Raw genomic sequence first — 13,170 nt, 5'->3', positions numbered from 1 at the left:
TGTAACATAATACGGTTTTCTTTATTTTTAAGTATTTAAAACGCGTCATTTCAATTTAACGCATTTACTTTCAATTCTCTTTTATGTAATTAATTGGTACGTATTGTAACGTAAGCAATAAACAATTTTAAAATACAATAGCTAACGAAAAGTTAATTTTCATATCACGTGATAAATGAACTTTTTTTTTATTAATACATAATTCAATGCAGGTTCGAACTATTTTCCATTTATATTATAATTGAATACTTTTCTCTATTTAAGTGTATAGAATGAGTGACTGTATTTTATTGTTAAAGAGTACATACGCTATCGATTATTTAATGCTTTTATAATTATGTATTGTCTATGCATGCCTGTAGTATACAAATACATACATATGTGGAATGAATTTGTTCATATTGACTAAAAAGTATTTAACCATTTATTTAAAATGTTTTTATTTAAATCGGGTAAATCACCTTTGACGAATTGACTGTATTTTCAATTTTCAAATATAGTGGAAATAAAACACCGTTAAAATAATTTCCCGTAAGTGCGTATTTCCACTGATTTCAATACAATTTCTTGAAACGAAAGCAACTTTATATAACAATTTAAGAAATGTATTATTAATATATGAATGGTATATGTCAAACAATGTTCAAAATGCACAAGTATAAAAGTAGACTGTAAAAATCGTGTAAAATTACTGCAATATTACTAAGAATCTGCATTCCTAGTATAAGTGTAGTGAAAATGCTCGACGATAGTAAAATATTGTATCATCGAATAATTCACGAATTTTAGTTTATTGTAGAGTAAATTTTTTACTAGATTAAAGAGGAATTTTTCTTTACAAAATAGTACAAAAATTACTCTTCGATGAGTAACAATAATCTGAACTACTAATTTTAATTTTCGGTATAGTATTTTACATTCAGGTATAGTGTTAATTATTCGTTCTACTAAAGGAGTAATTTACTTTACTAGAGTAAAAGTTATACTATTTGTTCTAGTAAAATTGCATCATTTTTATCTTTTCTGAAAAGAAATTTAAAAATTATGATTTTTTGCCAATAAAAGTTACTCTACAAAGTAGTAACATGTCAAAAAATATTTCGTGAAAAAGTATAATCACTTTCACAAAGTAAAATTTATTCTACTTCACAGTAATTTTTAATTTAATATATTATGATTATTACTCTCTTTTACAGTAAAATCACAATACAGCATTAATTTACTCACTAATCGAGTAAAATTTAATATACTATAACTTTAGAGTTTAGCGTGTATACTGCATTAATTGTAGTAAAAATTATTATATTTTTTAGCAATTTTCAACTATTTTTTTTATAGTGTAATATAAATTATATTTGTGCTGCAACATCCACATTTTATTCCTTAAAATGAAAATAACTTGAAAATAAAATTAAATAATTTGAATGTAATTTGATTGACAAAGCAGCAGTAGTCTTGAAAATCTTCAAAATTAATAGATTAAACATTTATACAAATATAGCACAATATACTCAAGTACTCAAATTATACCTATAATTATACTAAAACGTCATTGATACAAAAATCATTAATATTTATTGCTTATAATGCATTTATTTTCCAGTCAAAATAAATTAATAAAAAATATTCTGTTCTATAGGAAAATCGTATTTTTTTTTTAATTTTTATTTATACATAAAATAATTTCTAATTTTCCCTGAATAGAATTTAAATTATTCTATTTATTTTATTAATCGCACTTTCCTTACACATCAATTTCTAAAAAAAAAATTTTATTACTTTTCTACATTACCACTAGGCTATATTTTTAAAAACTCTAAATATGCTTGTAGAATATATTATGATTTTATAAGTACAATATCAGTATAGTACATGGTGCAGTACAGGACACATACATATATACAAGTAATAATTGTGTAAGTACTGAAGGTTTTATACTAAAAATCTCTTTAAAAATTTTAAATAAAACCGCATTCGAAAAAGACCGAATATGCACTTTTATGTATGTATATAAAATACGCGTTTCGCGTGTATAATTTTCATGTAAATAAAATAAAATGCAGTGCGGTCAACTGTTGAATGTGAAGACAAAATTCAACTGAAATGGATCTTCTAATTATTGTTTTTTTATCACTTAAGTTTTATGATATTGTTTACTTTAACTTAATTTATAGAGCCTAAAAATTATACATAATTCTTGTTATATGTCAAGCAAGTAACACAAATAATATATGTATGAGTACCGGTATAGTTTTTCAAATTTATTAACATGAAAAAATGTACCGGTCGCCACTGGTACTTTCATTTATATATTGATTATTATTTTATAGATTGAACTTATTTACACGTGTATGTATGTGCGTATATGAATATTATACACTTCATTTTTTCAATTTAATTTTATATTGAATAATTAATTATTTTATAAAATTAATAAATCGAAAATTAATGTGGTTTATAACGGATGATTATTCATTTTTGCTTTCACACCTACATATAGATATCTGCTATATATGTACATAAAGAAGTATGTGGTAGTAATTTATTATTTACTCATAATACAATTTATTCTATACATACATATACCTAAGTATATGTGATTATATTTATTACAAACTTTTTTGCAACTGTATATTTCAATTTCGACAAATTGAGAATATGAAACGATAAAAATATAGAATTGGGACAACCAAAAATATTTAAAAATATTTTTTTAAACCTTTTAAATATCATATACAATTTCTTTTAAGACAACCAATACACAAGTTTAGTATTTAAAATTACTATTATTTTAAATTAAAAATTTTATGAAGTAAGCTTGAATTTTAGAATCGTTTCAATACTACTCAAATTAATTTTTCAAACTCTTAGAGTGAAAACTGATAAAAGTGTTCTCCATAAACTAAAATACGTAAATAAAATAACAAAAGTGAAATGAGATTTGACTCCAATTTGAAATTAATAATAAAATTAAGCGAACTTCTTAAAAATGAGAGAAATTTCAATTAATTTAATTAATTGAACAAGTTGTACAAGAAGTTAATTTTGTTTTATTTTCAATTGTACTATTAATTTTTTTTGCAGAAAATTTGAAATAAAAATAATAAAATTTATGAGCCATACAAAAATTTTTTTTATAAAATTATACTTGTTTCTGACGCAGATTATATCGTTTGAACAACACTGATAAAAACGCATTCATATACATTTTTCAACTAACATATGTGTTTAATAAATATTATTTGGTTTTGTTATTACGGTCAAAATTATGGTTTTAAAAATTAAACCAATTTTTGGGTCAATTAAATTTTCAATAATAATTATAAAACATGTATTATTATTTATATATATTTTTATTACTATATTATGTATATTAAACAAAATAGCACACAAACGAATGTTGTTATAAAAAATAATTATTATATTATTATTGTATATAAATATAAGAATAACAATATGGGTAATGTGATAATTAATGAAAATAACCACACAGATGAATGAATATTTATTAACGTTACAGTTGATAAAATTTATAAAAACAAATATTAGTAAAAATTCAATAATCCTAATAATCGTCCGTGTATTTACTATGGTTGAAAATAACTTCTTTTTCTCTCTTTTCCCACTCTATGTTCATTCTGCAAAAAATTTTATTAATATTTAAAAAAAAAATCAAAAAATAATCATTATTTTAAATTTATTAGATTAAATAATTGAATATTATTATTTCAAAATTTAAATATAATAAATCTTTTAATTCGGTTATTTTGTACATCAAAAAATTAATTAAAGAAAACATAAAAAATAACATAAAAAGTTTTTGTCGAAAAGAGAAAAAAAGTATGTAATTTAAAATTATTTCCTGTATGCACATTAATTATGTATATAAAATTTTTTTAAATTTATTTTTCTATACTATTACACACCACATTTTGGCGAGATTTATTAGAATTTTTGGTTTAGCATTGTACTTATTATACATTAACTTTTGTAATTTTTAATTATATATGAAAAATGTAACATTTTACAAAATTAAAAAATAATAATAAAGAAAATGGTAATTTTATTTTAAAATTTATAAAGTTAATATTTAATTTTAAATAAAATTTTACATAAAAATGTTTGAAGGTACCAATGTAATCAAAATAGCATGTAAATTTCCATTATAAACACAATTTAAGTACACACACACTTTGGAGAAAAAAGCTTTTTCCACATAAAATTTTCTCAATAAAAAAATTATAGAATAATATTTTTCTAATATGATCGGCCATGCTCTGCATTTCACTAAAATTTGAATCTTAAGTGAATTCAAAATCGATTCGATATCAAAAAAAGTGTTCTAAATTCCACATGATTTCGAAAAATTTCGACTTTATGTACTAAAAAAATATAATTAGGTACCAATTTCTAACAATTGAAAAACTTATAATTAGTCGTACGCACAAAATTTAAAAAAAAAGATTGAACAATATGCCTTCTATCACTATAGAATATACTAATTCTTTTCACTAAAATTATTAGCATAATATCAGTACTCGTATAGATTTATATTAATATTTACTTCACATATTGCATTTTTCTTATTTATAACACATTTTCATTTACCTAGCAAAATTTACACAAATACATTTTTTATTTAATTGAAATTCATATAAGCAAATAATTGCAATCCCTCGTCTAATTTCCATAAAAAAGTCCTCGTCTTCAGTATTCTATTATTCTTTATAGAATTTTTACTATTTAAACCAAGATTTCAATATTTTTGACATACTGACTGCGTCATTTTATTTAATAAATAATAAAAATCTAAAAATAAATTTAAAACTAAAATTTAATTATAATCTTTATTTCTTAACATTATAAAAATAAAACAAATAAAAAAATAAATAAATATAAATAAAAGAAATTTGTTTAAATGAATAATAAATTTAATTTTAAACACTGGATGCCCACAATCTGTTTTGTAAAGGAATATTTTCAAAATTGATTTTAATTTTATTTAATTTGTTTTATTCTTATTGTTATTATTATTATGATTATTGTTGTTTTGATTGTTTTTCTCATCTTGTATATTGTCCTTGTTGTTATTATTATTATTTAGATTTTTAATTTAAAACCCACATGTTGCAACAGAGATACATAAAATTTCAATAAATTCATATATAATCCTCAATTGAATTTTTTGATTTTCATGTATAATTTTCTTATTTTTGCTCCTTTTGCTTCCATATTAACTTCTTTACATTATAATAATATCCTTGTATAAAAAGGATATTATTGACATACTATATATTATATTTATTGTAAATATAAATAACATATAATGTAGTGCATATATAAATAACATGTAACAGTTTAGTACACATATGAATATTATATTTTACAATTTTTCCAATTATACAAAAGTTAGTGTAACAGTACAATAGTACATAAAGATAGGGAATATACATACAAATATTTATTCAGTTTTTATATTTATATTATGTACCAATATAACTAAAAATTCAATTATGTGTGATGTTTAAAGGAATCCAACATCCCTTATCAGTTATTTCATTAGAGTTTTCTTATATCTTCTAATGTATAAATGCATTTTATATTCATTGCATTATATTCTTTAATTTTATATTTCTTCATACTATATAATATATTATGTGAAAGTATTTATATACAGTGAGAAGGAGAGAGAGAGAAAAAGGAATTTTTTTTATTGTAAGTGTAATGAATTCAGGCATAATGCTTGTATAAGACGTACAAAAAAATTCAATTTAATGTAAACTTACACATACGTACATGCATGCATGATATACCGTATAACTGTTTTAATTCAATATTGCATTATACAATATGGTATACGATGTAATGATTCCTGTATCTTATCATTTATTCTACAAAATATTTTAATTTGAAATTATATTATGTTATTTACCATGTATACGTGTATGTACTTCTGTATTCCAAGTTATGGATCCATATTTCTTGGTTCGAATACTCTTTCCTTCGTATATTTCGTGTTTTATTGAAAGTAAGTATTGTTACATGTGTAGCTTTTATATTATTTCTATCGTTTTTATTATTAATTTGTTTGTATGTGAAATTCTGGTAATGAAACATAAAGTGATGAATGCAACGCCATGATCATCATCATATACATCTCACTATATGTAGCCATTATGTGTGTATACTGTCGAAAGTCTTCTTTGTTGTAATGTGTAACAATAATTGTAAATTTTTCTCTACTTTTCTATAAATGTGATTTTTCTTTCTTCTAATTTATCCTTGCTATTTATATATGTTATATGAGCGCAGGAATAGAGTATAAATGGAGAGGAATAGAAAATACAAAGTATATTTATGAGGTTTAGTTTTAGGATGTACAATAAGGTCCCATTTGTTGCCTAGTCTTAATTCAATATTGTTTTATATATTTTTGTATACTAATATTGTATTTTTTCATATACATATATATATACTGAATGTTCTTACATGCTGTAAATTTTCCTTAAAATAATCTTGTCGGTTTAAAATCGATTAGTATTCACCATTAAATGTTTTATTCCATTTTGGTTTCCGTTATTATTTTTGTTTATTTTCATTATTTTGTTTCTCTGTCATTGTTCTTGTTATTTGGTTCTTATTTTAACTCTACAATATATTATTAAGAACTTCATCAATATCAAATTGTATTTAAAATATTTTATTATACGAGTACATATTATATTTTTATGTTTAAAACAATGTAAGAAAGGCAATGTAATACTGTTAGAGCATGGAAGTATGTATATTAAATGTGTACGTATATATTTTTGTGTTGAATGTAAATGTACAGAATGTAATAAATGTATTGAAATATAATAGAGGTATTTAAGAATTTAAATTTTATATTGTCTTAAACTTTTTAAAGCATTCATTGTACAAGTGAAATACTTCCATAACAATTAAGTATATACAATCGTATAATAGATAACGATTGTCTGAACTCGTAAATGAGAAAACTAGATTTTCGTGAAACGACTTTCGTATTCGGAAAAACGATAAAGTAGTACCAATCAATTTGTATAGGCACTACCTTTCCATTTCTGCAATATAGTAAGGTCCGTAAGTATATAGTATTTCATTAGTATTATTTAAATTTCTTTCCTTGTATGTAAGTGAGATATTTTTCAATCATCATCTGTAAAAGTGGAACCAATTATCTCCATTATAATTACCTCCATTTATTTTGTTATCTCCACTAAATTTTTTCTATTAAACATCTATAATTTTATGCAAGGTAAAATCACTATGTTTTAAACTTTTATAATATTTGAAAAAAAAATTGTGTAAAAAGCAAAGACGAATATTTGAATAAAAATTAGCGAAAAATGTTTAAAAGTAAAATAAGTAACTTAGCCTCTTTAGAATGTACCAATCTATTTAAAACTGTGTATTCTAAAATAACTCATTAAATCAAAAGTAAATTTTATAGCTTAAAGCGCAAAATGTACTATATAATGTTGCATACCAATAGGAGCGCGATTCTGTGACTATGTAAATCTAATTTCATCTAATATTTTCAATCCAATTTTGAAATTTTTCCGATATTTATCAAAACTAAAAATATGTATTTTTAATGTACCCTGTTCAATTTATATTTTCAAATATAAAACTTAAAAATCAAGTGCAAAATATTCGTGATTTAAAGATGCATGGATATATGTTGTTCATAATGTAATCTTTTTACTCTAGTCTAAGTAATTATTCTTAAAATCGTTTTCAGTTTTACTCTCTAAGTGTTTCAATATAGAGAAAATTGAAAATCAAATTGAAAAAAAAATAAACAAAAAGAAAAAATAAATGAACGATGCGGAAGAAAATTGCACTATGTATGAAGGTATATAATAAAACAATAAAAGTAAAACTGTATTACCTACATATATTATTATATTCGCAGCTAATTCCCGTTATTGACTTCATGTTTCATTGAAAATATTAGTTGTATAGAACAATAACAACATATTATATATGAAAAAGAACATACATTCATATTTGTGTATGAATGAAAATAAAGAATTTTAAACTGTTTTTAATACTACTTGAAAATGATACGGATTACATTAATAGGTTACTAGGGTTAAAAGTTAAATGCTTACGAGGTTAATGAAATATAACAGTTGTTATTATAACATCTTACAAGGATTTTATGTAATCGATAATGCTTTAATTCTTGAAAGTAATAAATAAAAAATTTTAAACTTTTAAATGAAGAATTTATGGGAAATTTTCATTTTCATGATTAACAAAATTTATAAAATTTACTTTTATATGAACATTTATATAAATGTATAATATTGTTTTCTATGTATGTACATATATATATATATGTATGGTATTGGAACGCCATTTCTATAATGCATAGTTAATTATTAAGGAAAAATTATAACTGAAGGAAGTAACATTATTAATAAAATGGGTCAAAATACAACTGACTTATGTACGTTAAAAACTTTTTAAATATATAATGAACAATTTCAAATAATAAAGAAACAATAAAAACAACCTTAACTAAAAAAAACTTGTTACTTAAAGAATAAATTTGTCTAATCTATTTCTTGAATACAGAAAGCGGTAATTTAAAATCAATTTTTTTAACGAGGAAAATTTAAACACCATACAAGAAAGAAATTATTTAATTGACCTTTATAAATGTTATTAATAACTTGTAGTAACTTCTACTTGTATTAATAAATCCAAAGTTAATATAACAACTAAAAGAAGAGAATAAACAGCAAAAGTTTTAAGGCAATAAATTCAATAAAATGATTTTAAGATTAGATTAACAGGTCAAGTAATTCGGTTTTCTTTTACTTTACAGACAAGATATTTAAAAACAATGTTATTCATATATTCGCAGAAGACAATTTGAGAAAAAGTTTTGATTTTTTATATTTTTCATAACAAATGGTTCTCATACCAGATTATCAGGCCAACAGCCTCGGAAAGTAAATCAAAAATAATTTTCGAATTTATTGCAAAATTACTAGGGTTGTTACAAATTACTTGTTTGAAGGAAATTGCTGCAATATATCAAATTTAAAAAAAGTCATTTGGTACGAGAGTACTTTAAAAAAAATGAATAGCAAATTAAATCACAACCTTTCTGAAGGCTTTGAAAAATTTCACCATTCCTGTGTTTCAAATGAAAGGGTAGGGTACCAAAATTCAAGATTGAAAATTCAATTATTTCTTTTTATTATAAAAAAAATATCTTAAATAAAAATTTTTTAATATTTCTAAGAAAATATGTAGCTACTCAAAAATTGCACAAATAGCATCGGAATTCTTCGGAATATAAAATATTACTCGTATTTAGAAATATTTTTGTAAATTTTGTTACTTCCGAATAATACGGAAAATAATTTCAATTTAGCGGCCAAAAACATAAATATTTCTGCTTTTAAATGCTACCTATAATATTAGCCCAGGTCTTCTCTACCAAATAATATCATTTTATCAGAATTTTATTAGAAACTTTTATCTATTTTACCAAATCTAATTCAATAGATGTAATTCTACATCTAACTAGATTATTAATTATATAATTTAGAGGTATTTTACGATTTATTTTTGTACTCTTTTTACTCATTTCCTAGAAAATATTTTTAATCAAAATTGTTTTAAAATTGATTTCTCACCTAGTTTATAATAATAATTATTTATACTTACAATTCTTAAAGTTTTCTTTTCCAAATTTAATTCATTGTATATAATTTTTAGCATTAAACAATTTTTCTAACTAAAAGAAAATGTAGTTGACTGCAAAAGAAAACAGAAATGCTGTTACAATTCCAAAAAAAAAAAAAAACAAAATTTTATTTCTCAACTCAATAAACAAAGTATACAAATTGTAAGATTGAACAAAATTTAACTAAGCAGAAAAAACAAAATAATGGAAAAAAAATATAAATACATAAGCAATAAAAACAAGCTAAAAGTGAATTGAAAATGAACCGAAAATTTGTCATTGATAGAAAAGTAAATCTATGGTTTGATTCATTAATCTCTCTTTGGACATTTTGTTGTCAACAGTTTTCTTTAACCGGATTACTATATTAACATTTCAATTGAAAGCATTTTTACTACAGCATACATATATACCATTATAAATGTAGAAATAATACAATGTTGTTACATATTGCAATTTTTTATTACACAGCATCTAGCTTAATATATATACAACATTCACATATAAACACAAGCATACCTACATATTAATATTCTATACTATTATACAATAATAACATAGAATTCTTTCTATACAGTTCAATATAATTTATGGTTGTTTGTTAGCCTAAGTATAATGGAAAATAATCTATTAAATTTACTCTTATACGTATAACATTGATTGTAATTGGAATGATAGTTTTATATTCGCCTATTGTACCATATATATATACCAATTATATTATTTGGAACAATAAAATCGTTAAATATCATCTAGATATAAAAATAAATTTTTGGACTAAAATATATTTTGTATATTGGTATGTATATGTTCCTAAATGTATGCAATATATGAAGTGTAGTTATGCATTTTTCATGTATATTTGGCACAATCAAAAAAAAAAAGTTATAGACAAAATTCAAAAGGATCTAAAATGTTAAAAAGAGTGAAAATTGCAAATTGAATTTTCTTTTTTTGTTTTTTCTTCCTTTTTTGTTCATTCTAAGTATATGTATATTAAGTTATCCTTAAAGTATAGAGTAAAAAAGAAAATTTAATATAAAAAAAACGAAATAATTTCATAAAATAAAAGAGAAATAATTTCTTTAGCGTTTCTTCTTTTTTCATATTGTAAATTGGGGTTGAGAAAATTAGTTAATTTTTAGTAAAACTAAATTACATGGATTGATGATGGTTATAAAACCAAAAAACACATTGGATAATAAAACTTAAACTGAAAATAGCTTAAGCGTATTTTGTACATATTTTTTTTTTCTTGTTTTTAATTGAATTTGCATTAATGATGACTCGTCATTCAAGAGTTTACTAAAAATTTCATATATTACTGAAATATTTGAATTTAGTATAATATGTGATTTAGTTTATGTATGTACATATGTATGTATGTATATAGAAGTAATATTTTTTTAATTAAAGATTTTATATGCACATATTGTTATAATTGAAATTAAAGTTACCATAAATGTTATTAATTTGATTGAATCCTTCCTTAGTTTCATTTCATTACAGTTTCATACAAATAGACGAATTATTTTTAATATTAATAACAAGTAAATTTTTCCTTTGTAGATACATATATACATATAATTCAATGGTTTTCAATCCGAAATTCGCATGTGGACTTGAGACCCAAAATCATTTGCATAAAACTATAGTACCCGAATTAGTTTGAAACTATTTCTGGACAACAGCTGGATAAAGACCCTCATTCAAATTAGCTTAAAGTTTGAAGGTTTTTTCTAATCAATCGAATAACACTTTTTTGAATGTTGAACAAGACTATACGAAAATTCGGTAGCACCCATAATTTTTCAATAGCAATCTATAAGGTTCTATCCAGAAAGTTCCCGAATAAAATTCAATTTTTCTATATTTAGCTATACTTCAAGTTCTTAATTAAAATTTATTTAATTTGAATCTAAATCAAAATTTTGAAAAAAAAGTAAAAGCCTAATAGGATTTCAAGTAAGCAATAGTAAATTTTCTACAATATTTACAAGTTTAAATTTTAATTTCTAATTTTTTTTTTTGTATTGAAAATTCCATTTTTATTTAATTACATAAAATTTTATAATATTGTATAATATTTGCCATTGTTTATATTATATAATATATTATAGATATTATGAGATTAAAATAATTTTTCAACCTTGAAAATTTCAATTTCTAACCTCTAATGTCATTAATCTTTGAAAGAATAAATTAAGATTTTATATTGAAACGTTTATTTATAACGATATACAAATAAACGAGTTCGACAATTTCCAATTGAACTTTTACAAACCATTTATAATCCAAAATGAAATCTTATTAAAGAGAAGTCACAAAAGTAAATAAACCATTAATAAAATTGAAACAAAAAAAAACAAAACCTTAGTGATTTTCTGTATTGATTGATACGTGAAAAAATGTTATTTTTCGGTCCTTTTTTACTGTGAAAATGGAAATACAAACTTTCTGCATATACAACAGCAAAAAGTCTATATTGTATATAATATCCTGCACTATTTAAGAGGAAGTATTTTAGGTACCTATATAGTAACAACGTTAAAGTAGGATGGACTTCAATTTTAAAAGCAGCACTGTACTGAGTATTTGTTAATAATTATTAAGAAATGTTAATAGAAAAATAAAAATTTTAACCTAACTAATGCAGTTCATAAAATCGTCAGAAACGTCACCTTTACCGACACATTTTAAATTTAAATTTTTAATAGCTAAAAGTGATATCACTAGCTGAAAATCAATTAAATTAATGAAGCATCAAACTGCATTTCAGCCGAAAACTGAACATACAAAATTTGTAACCATCACTATACATAGCTCTATTTTTCTGTGCATTGTGTCCAGTGAGGTATTTATTATTAAATAAATTATCTATTATAAAAAAGCCATACGTATACACATTTTTTAAACATTTTTATTAACATATGTGCGAAAGAATGTGTGTATAAAAGGAAATTGCAAAGTAGCCTGAAATTAGACAAAAAAACCTGACATAAACAAAAACAAATTTTATAATTTTTAGATTTTAACTATTTTTGTAAAAATACCCGTGCTAGTCAGTAAAAGAAACTTTCGTTGAATCCCATTGCATAAACTGATGAGCAAATTCAAAATGTTTCTTAGACTGCAAGTTAACCGCTGAAAGAAAATTAACAGTAAATCTCACATGTATTGCAAGTGCTATTATTATAAATAATAAATTTAAGGAACCTAAAAGTAAAGAAAACATATATCTATTTTGAATAATAATTTGATACTTAAAAATGGTTCACCGGTGATAAAATTAAAGTGAATAAGAATTATTGTTTTTTGCATGTTCACCATAATAGGTGAAAATCTTCAATAATGTATTCATAAAGGCTTTTTCTCATAAGCCCTAAAAATTTTTATGTATAACTACAATTGCATGATCTTAATATTTATAAAAAGAAAAATAA

The sequence above is a fragment of the Condylostylus longicornis genome, unplaced genomic scaffold (assembly GCF_029603195.1).
Source record: "Condylostylus longicornis isolate FDR11 unplaced genomic scaffold, ASM2960319v2 ptg000004l, whole genome shotgun sequence".
Lineage (NCBI taxonomy): Eukaryota > Metazoa > Arthropoda > Insecta > Diptera > Dolichopodidae > Condylostylus > Condylostylus longicornis.
The sequence above is the reverse complement of the archived record's forward strand: the minus strand, read 5'-3'. Positions refer to the sequence as shown.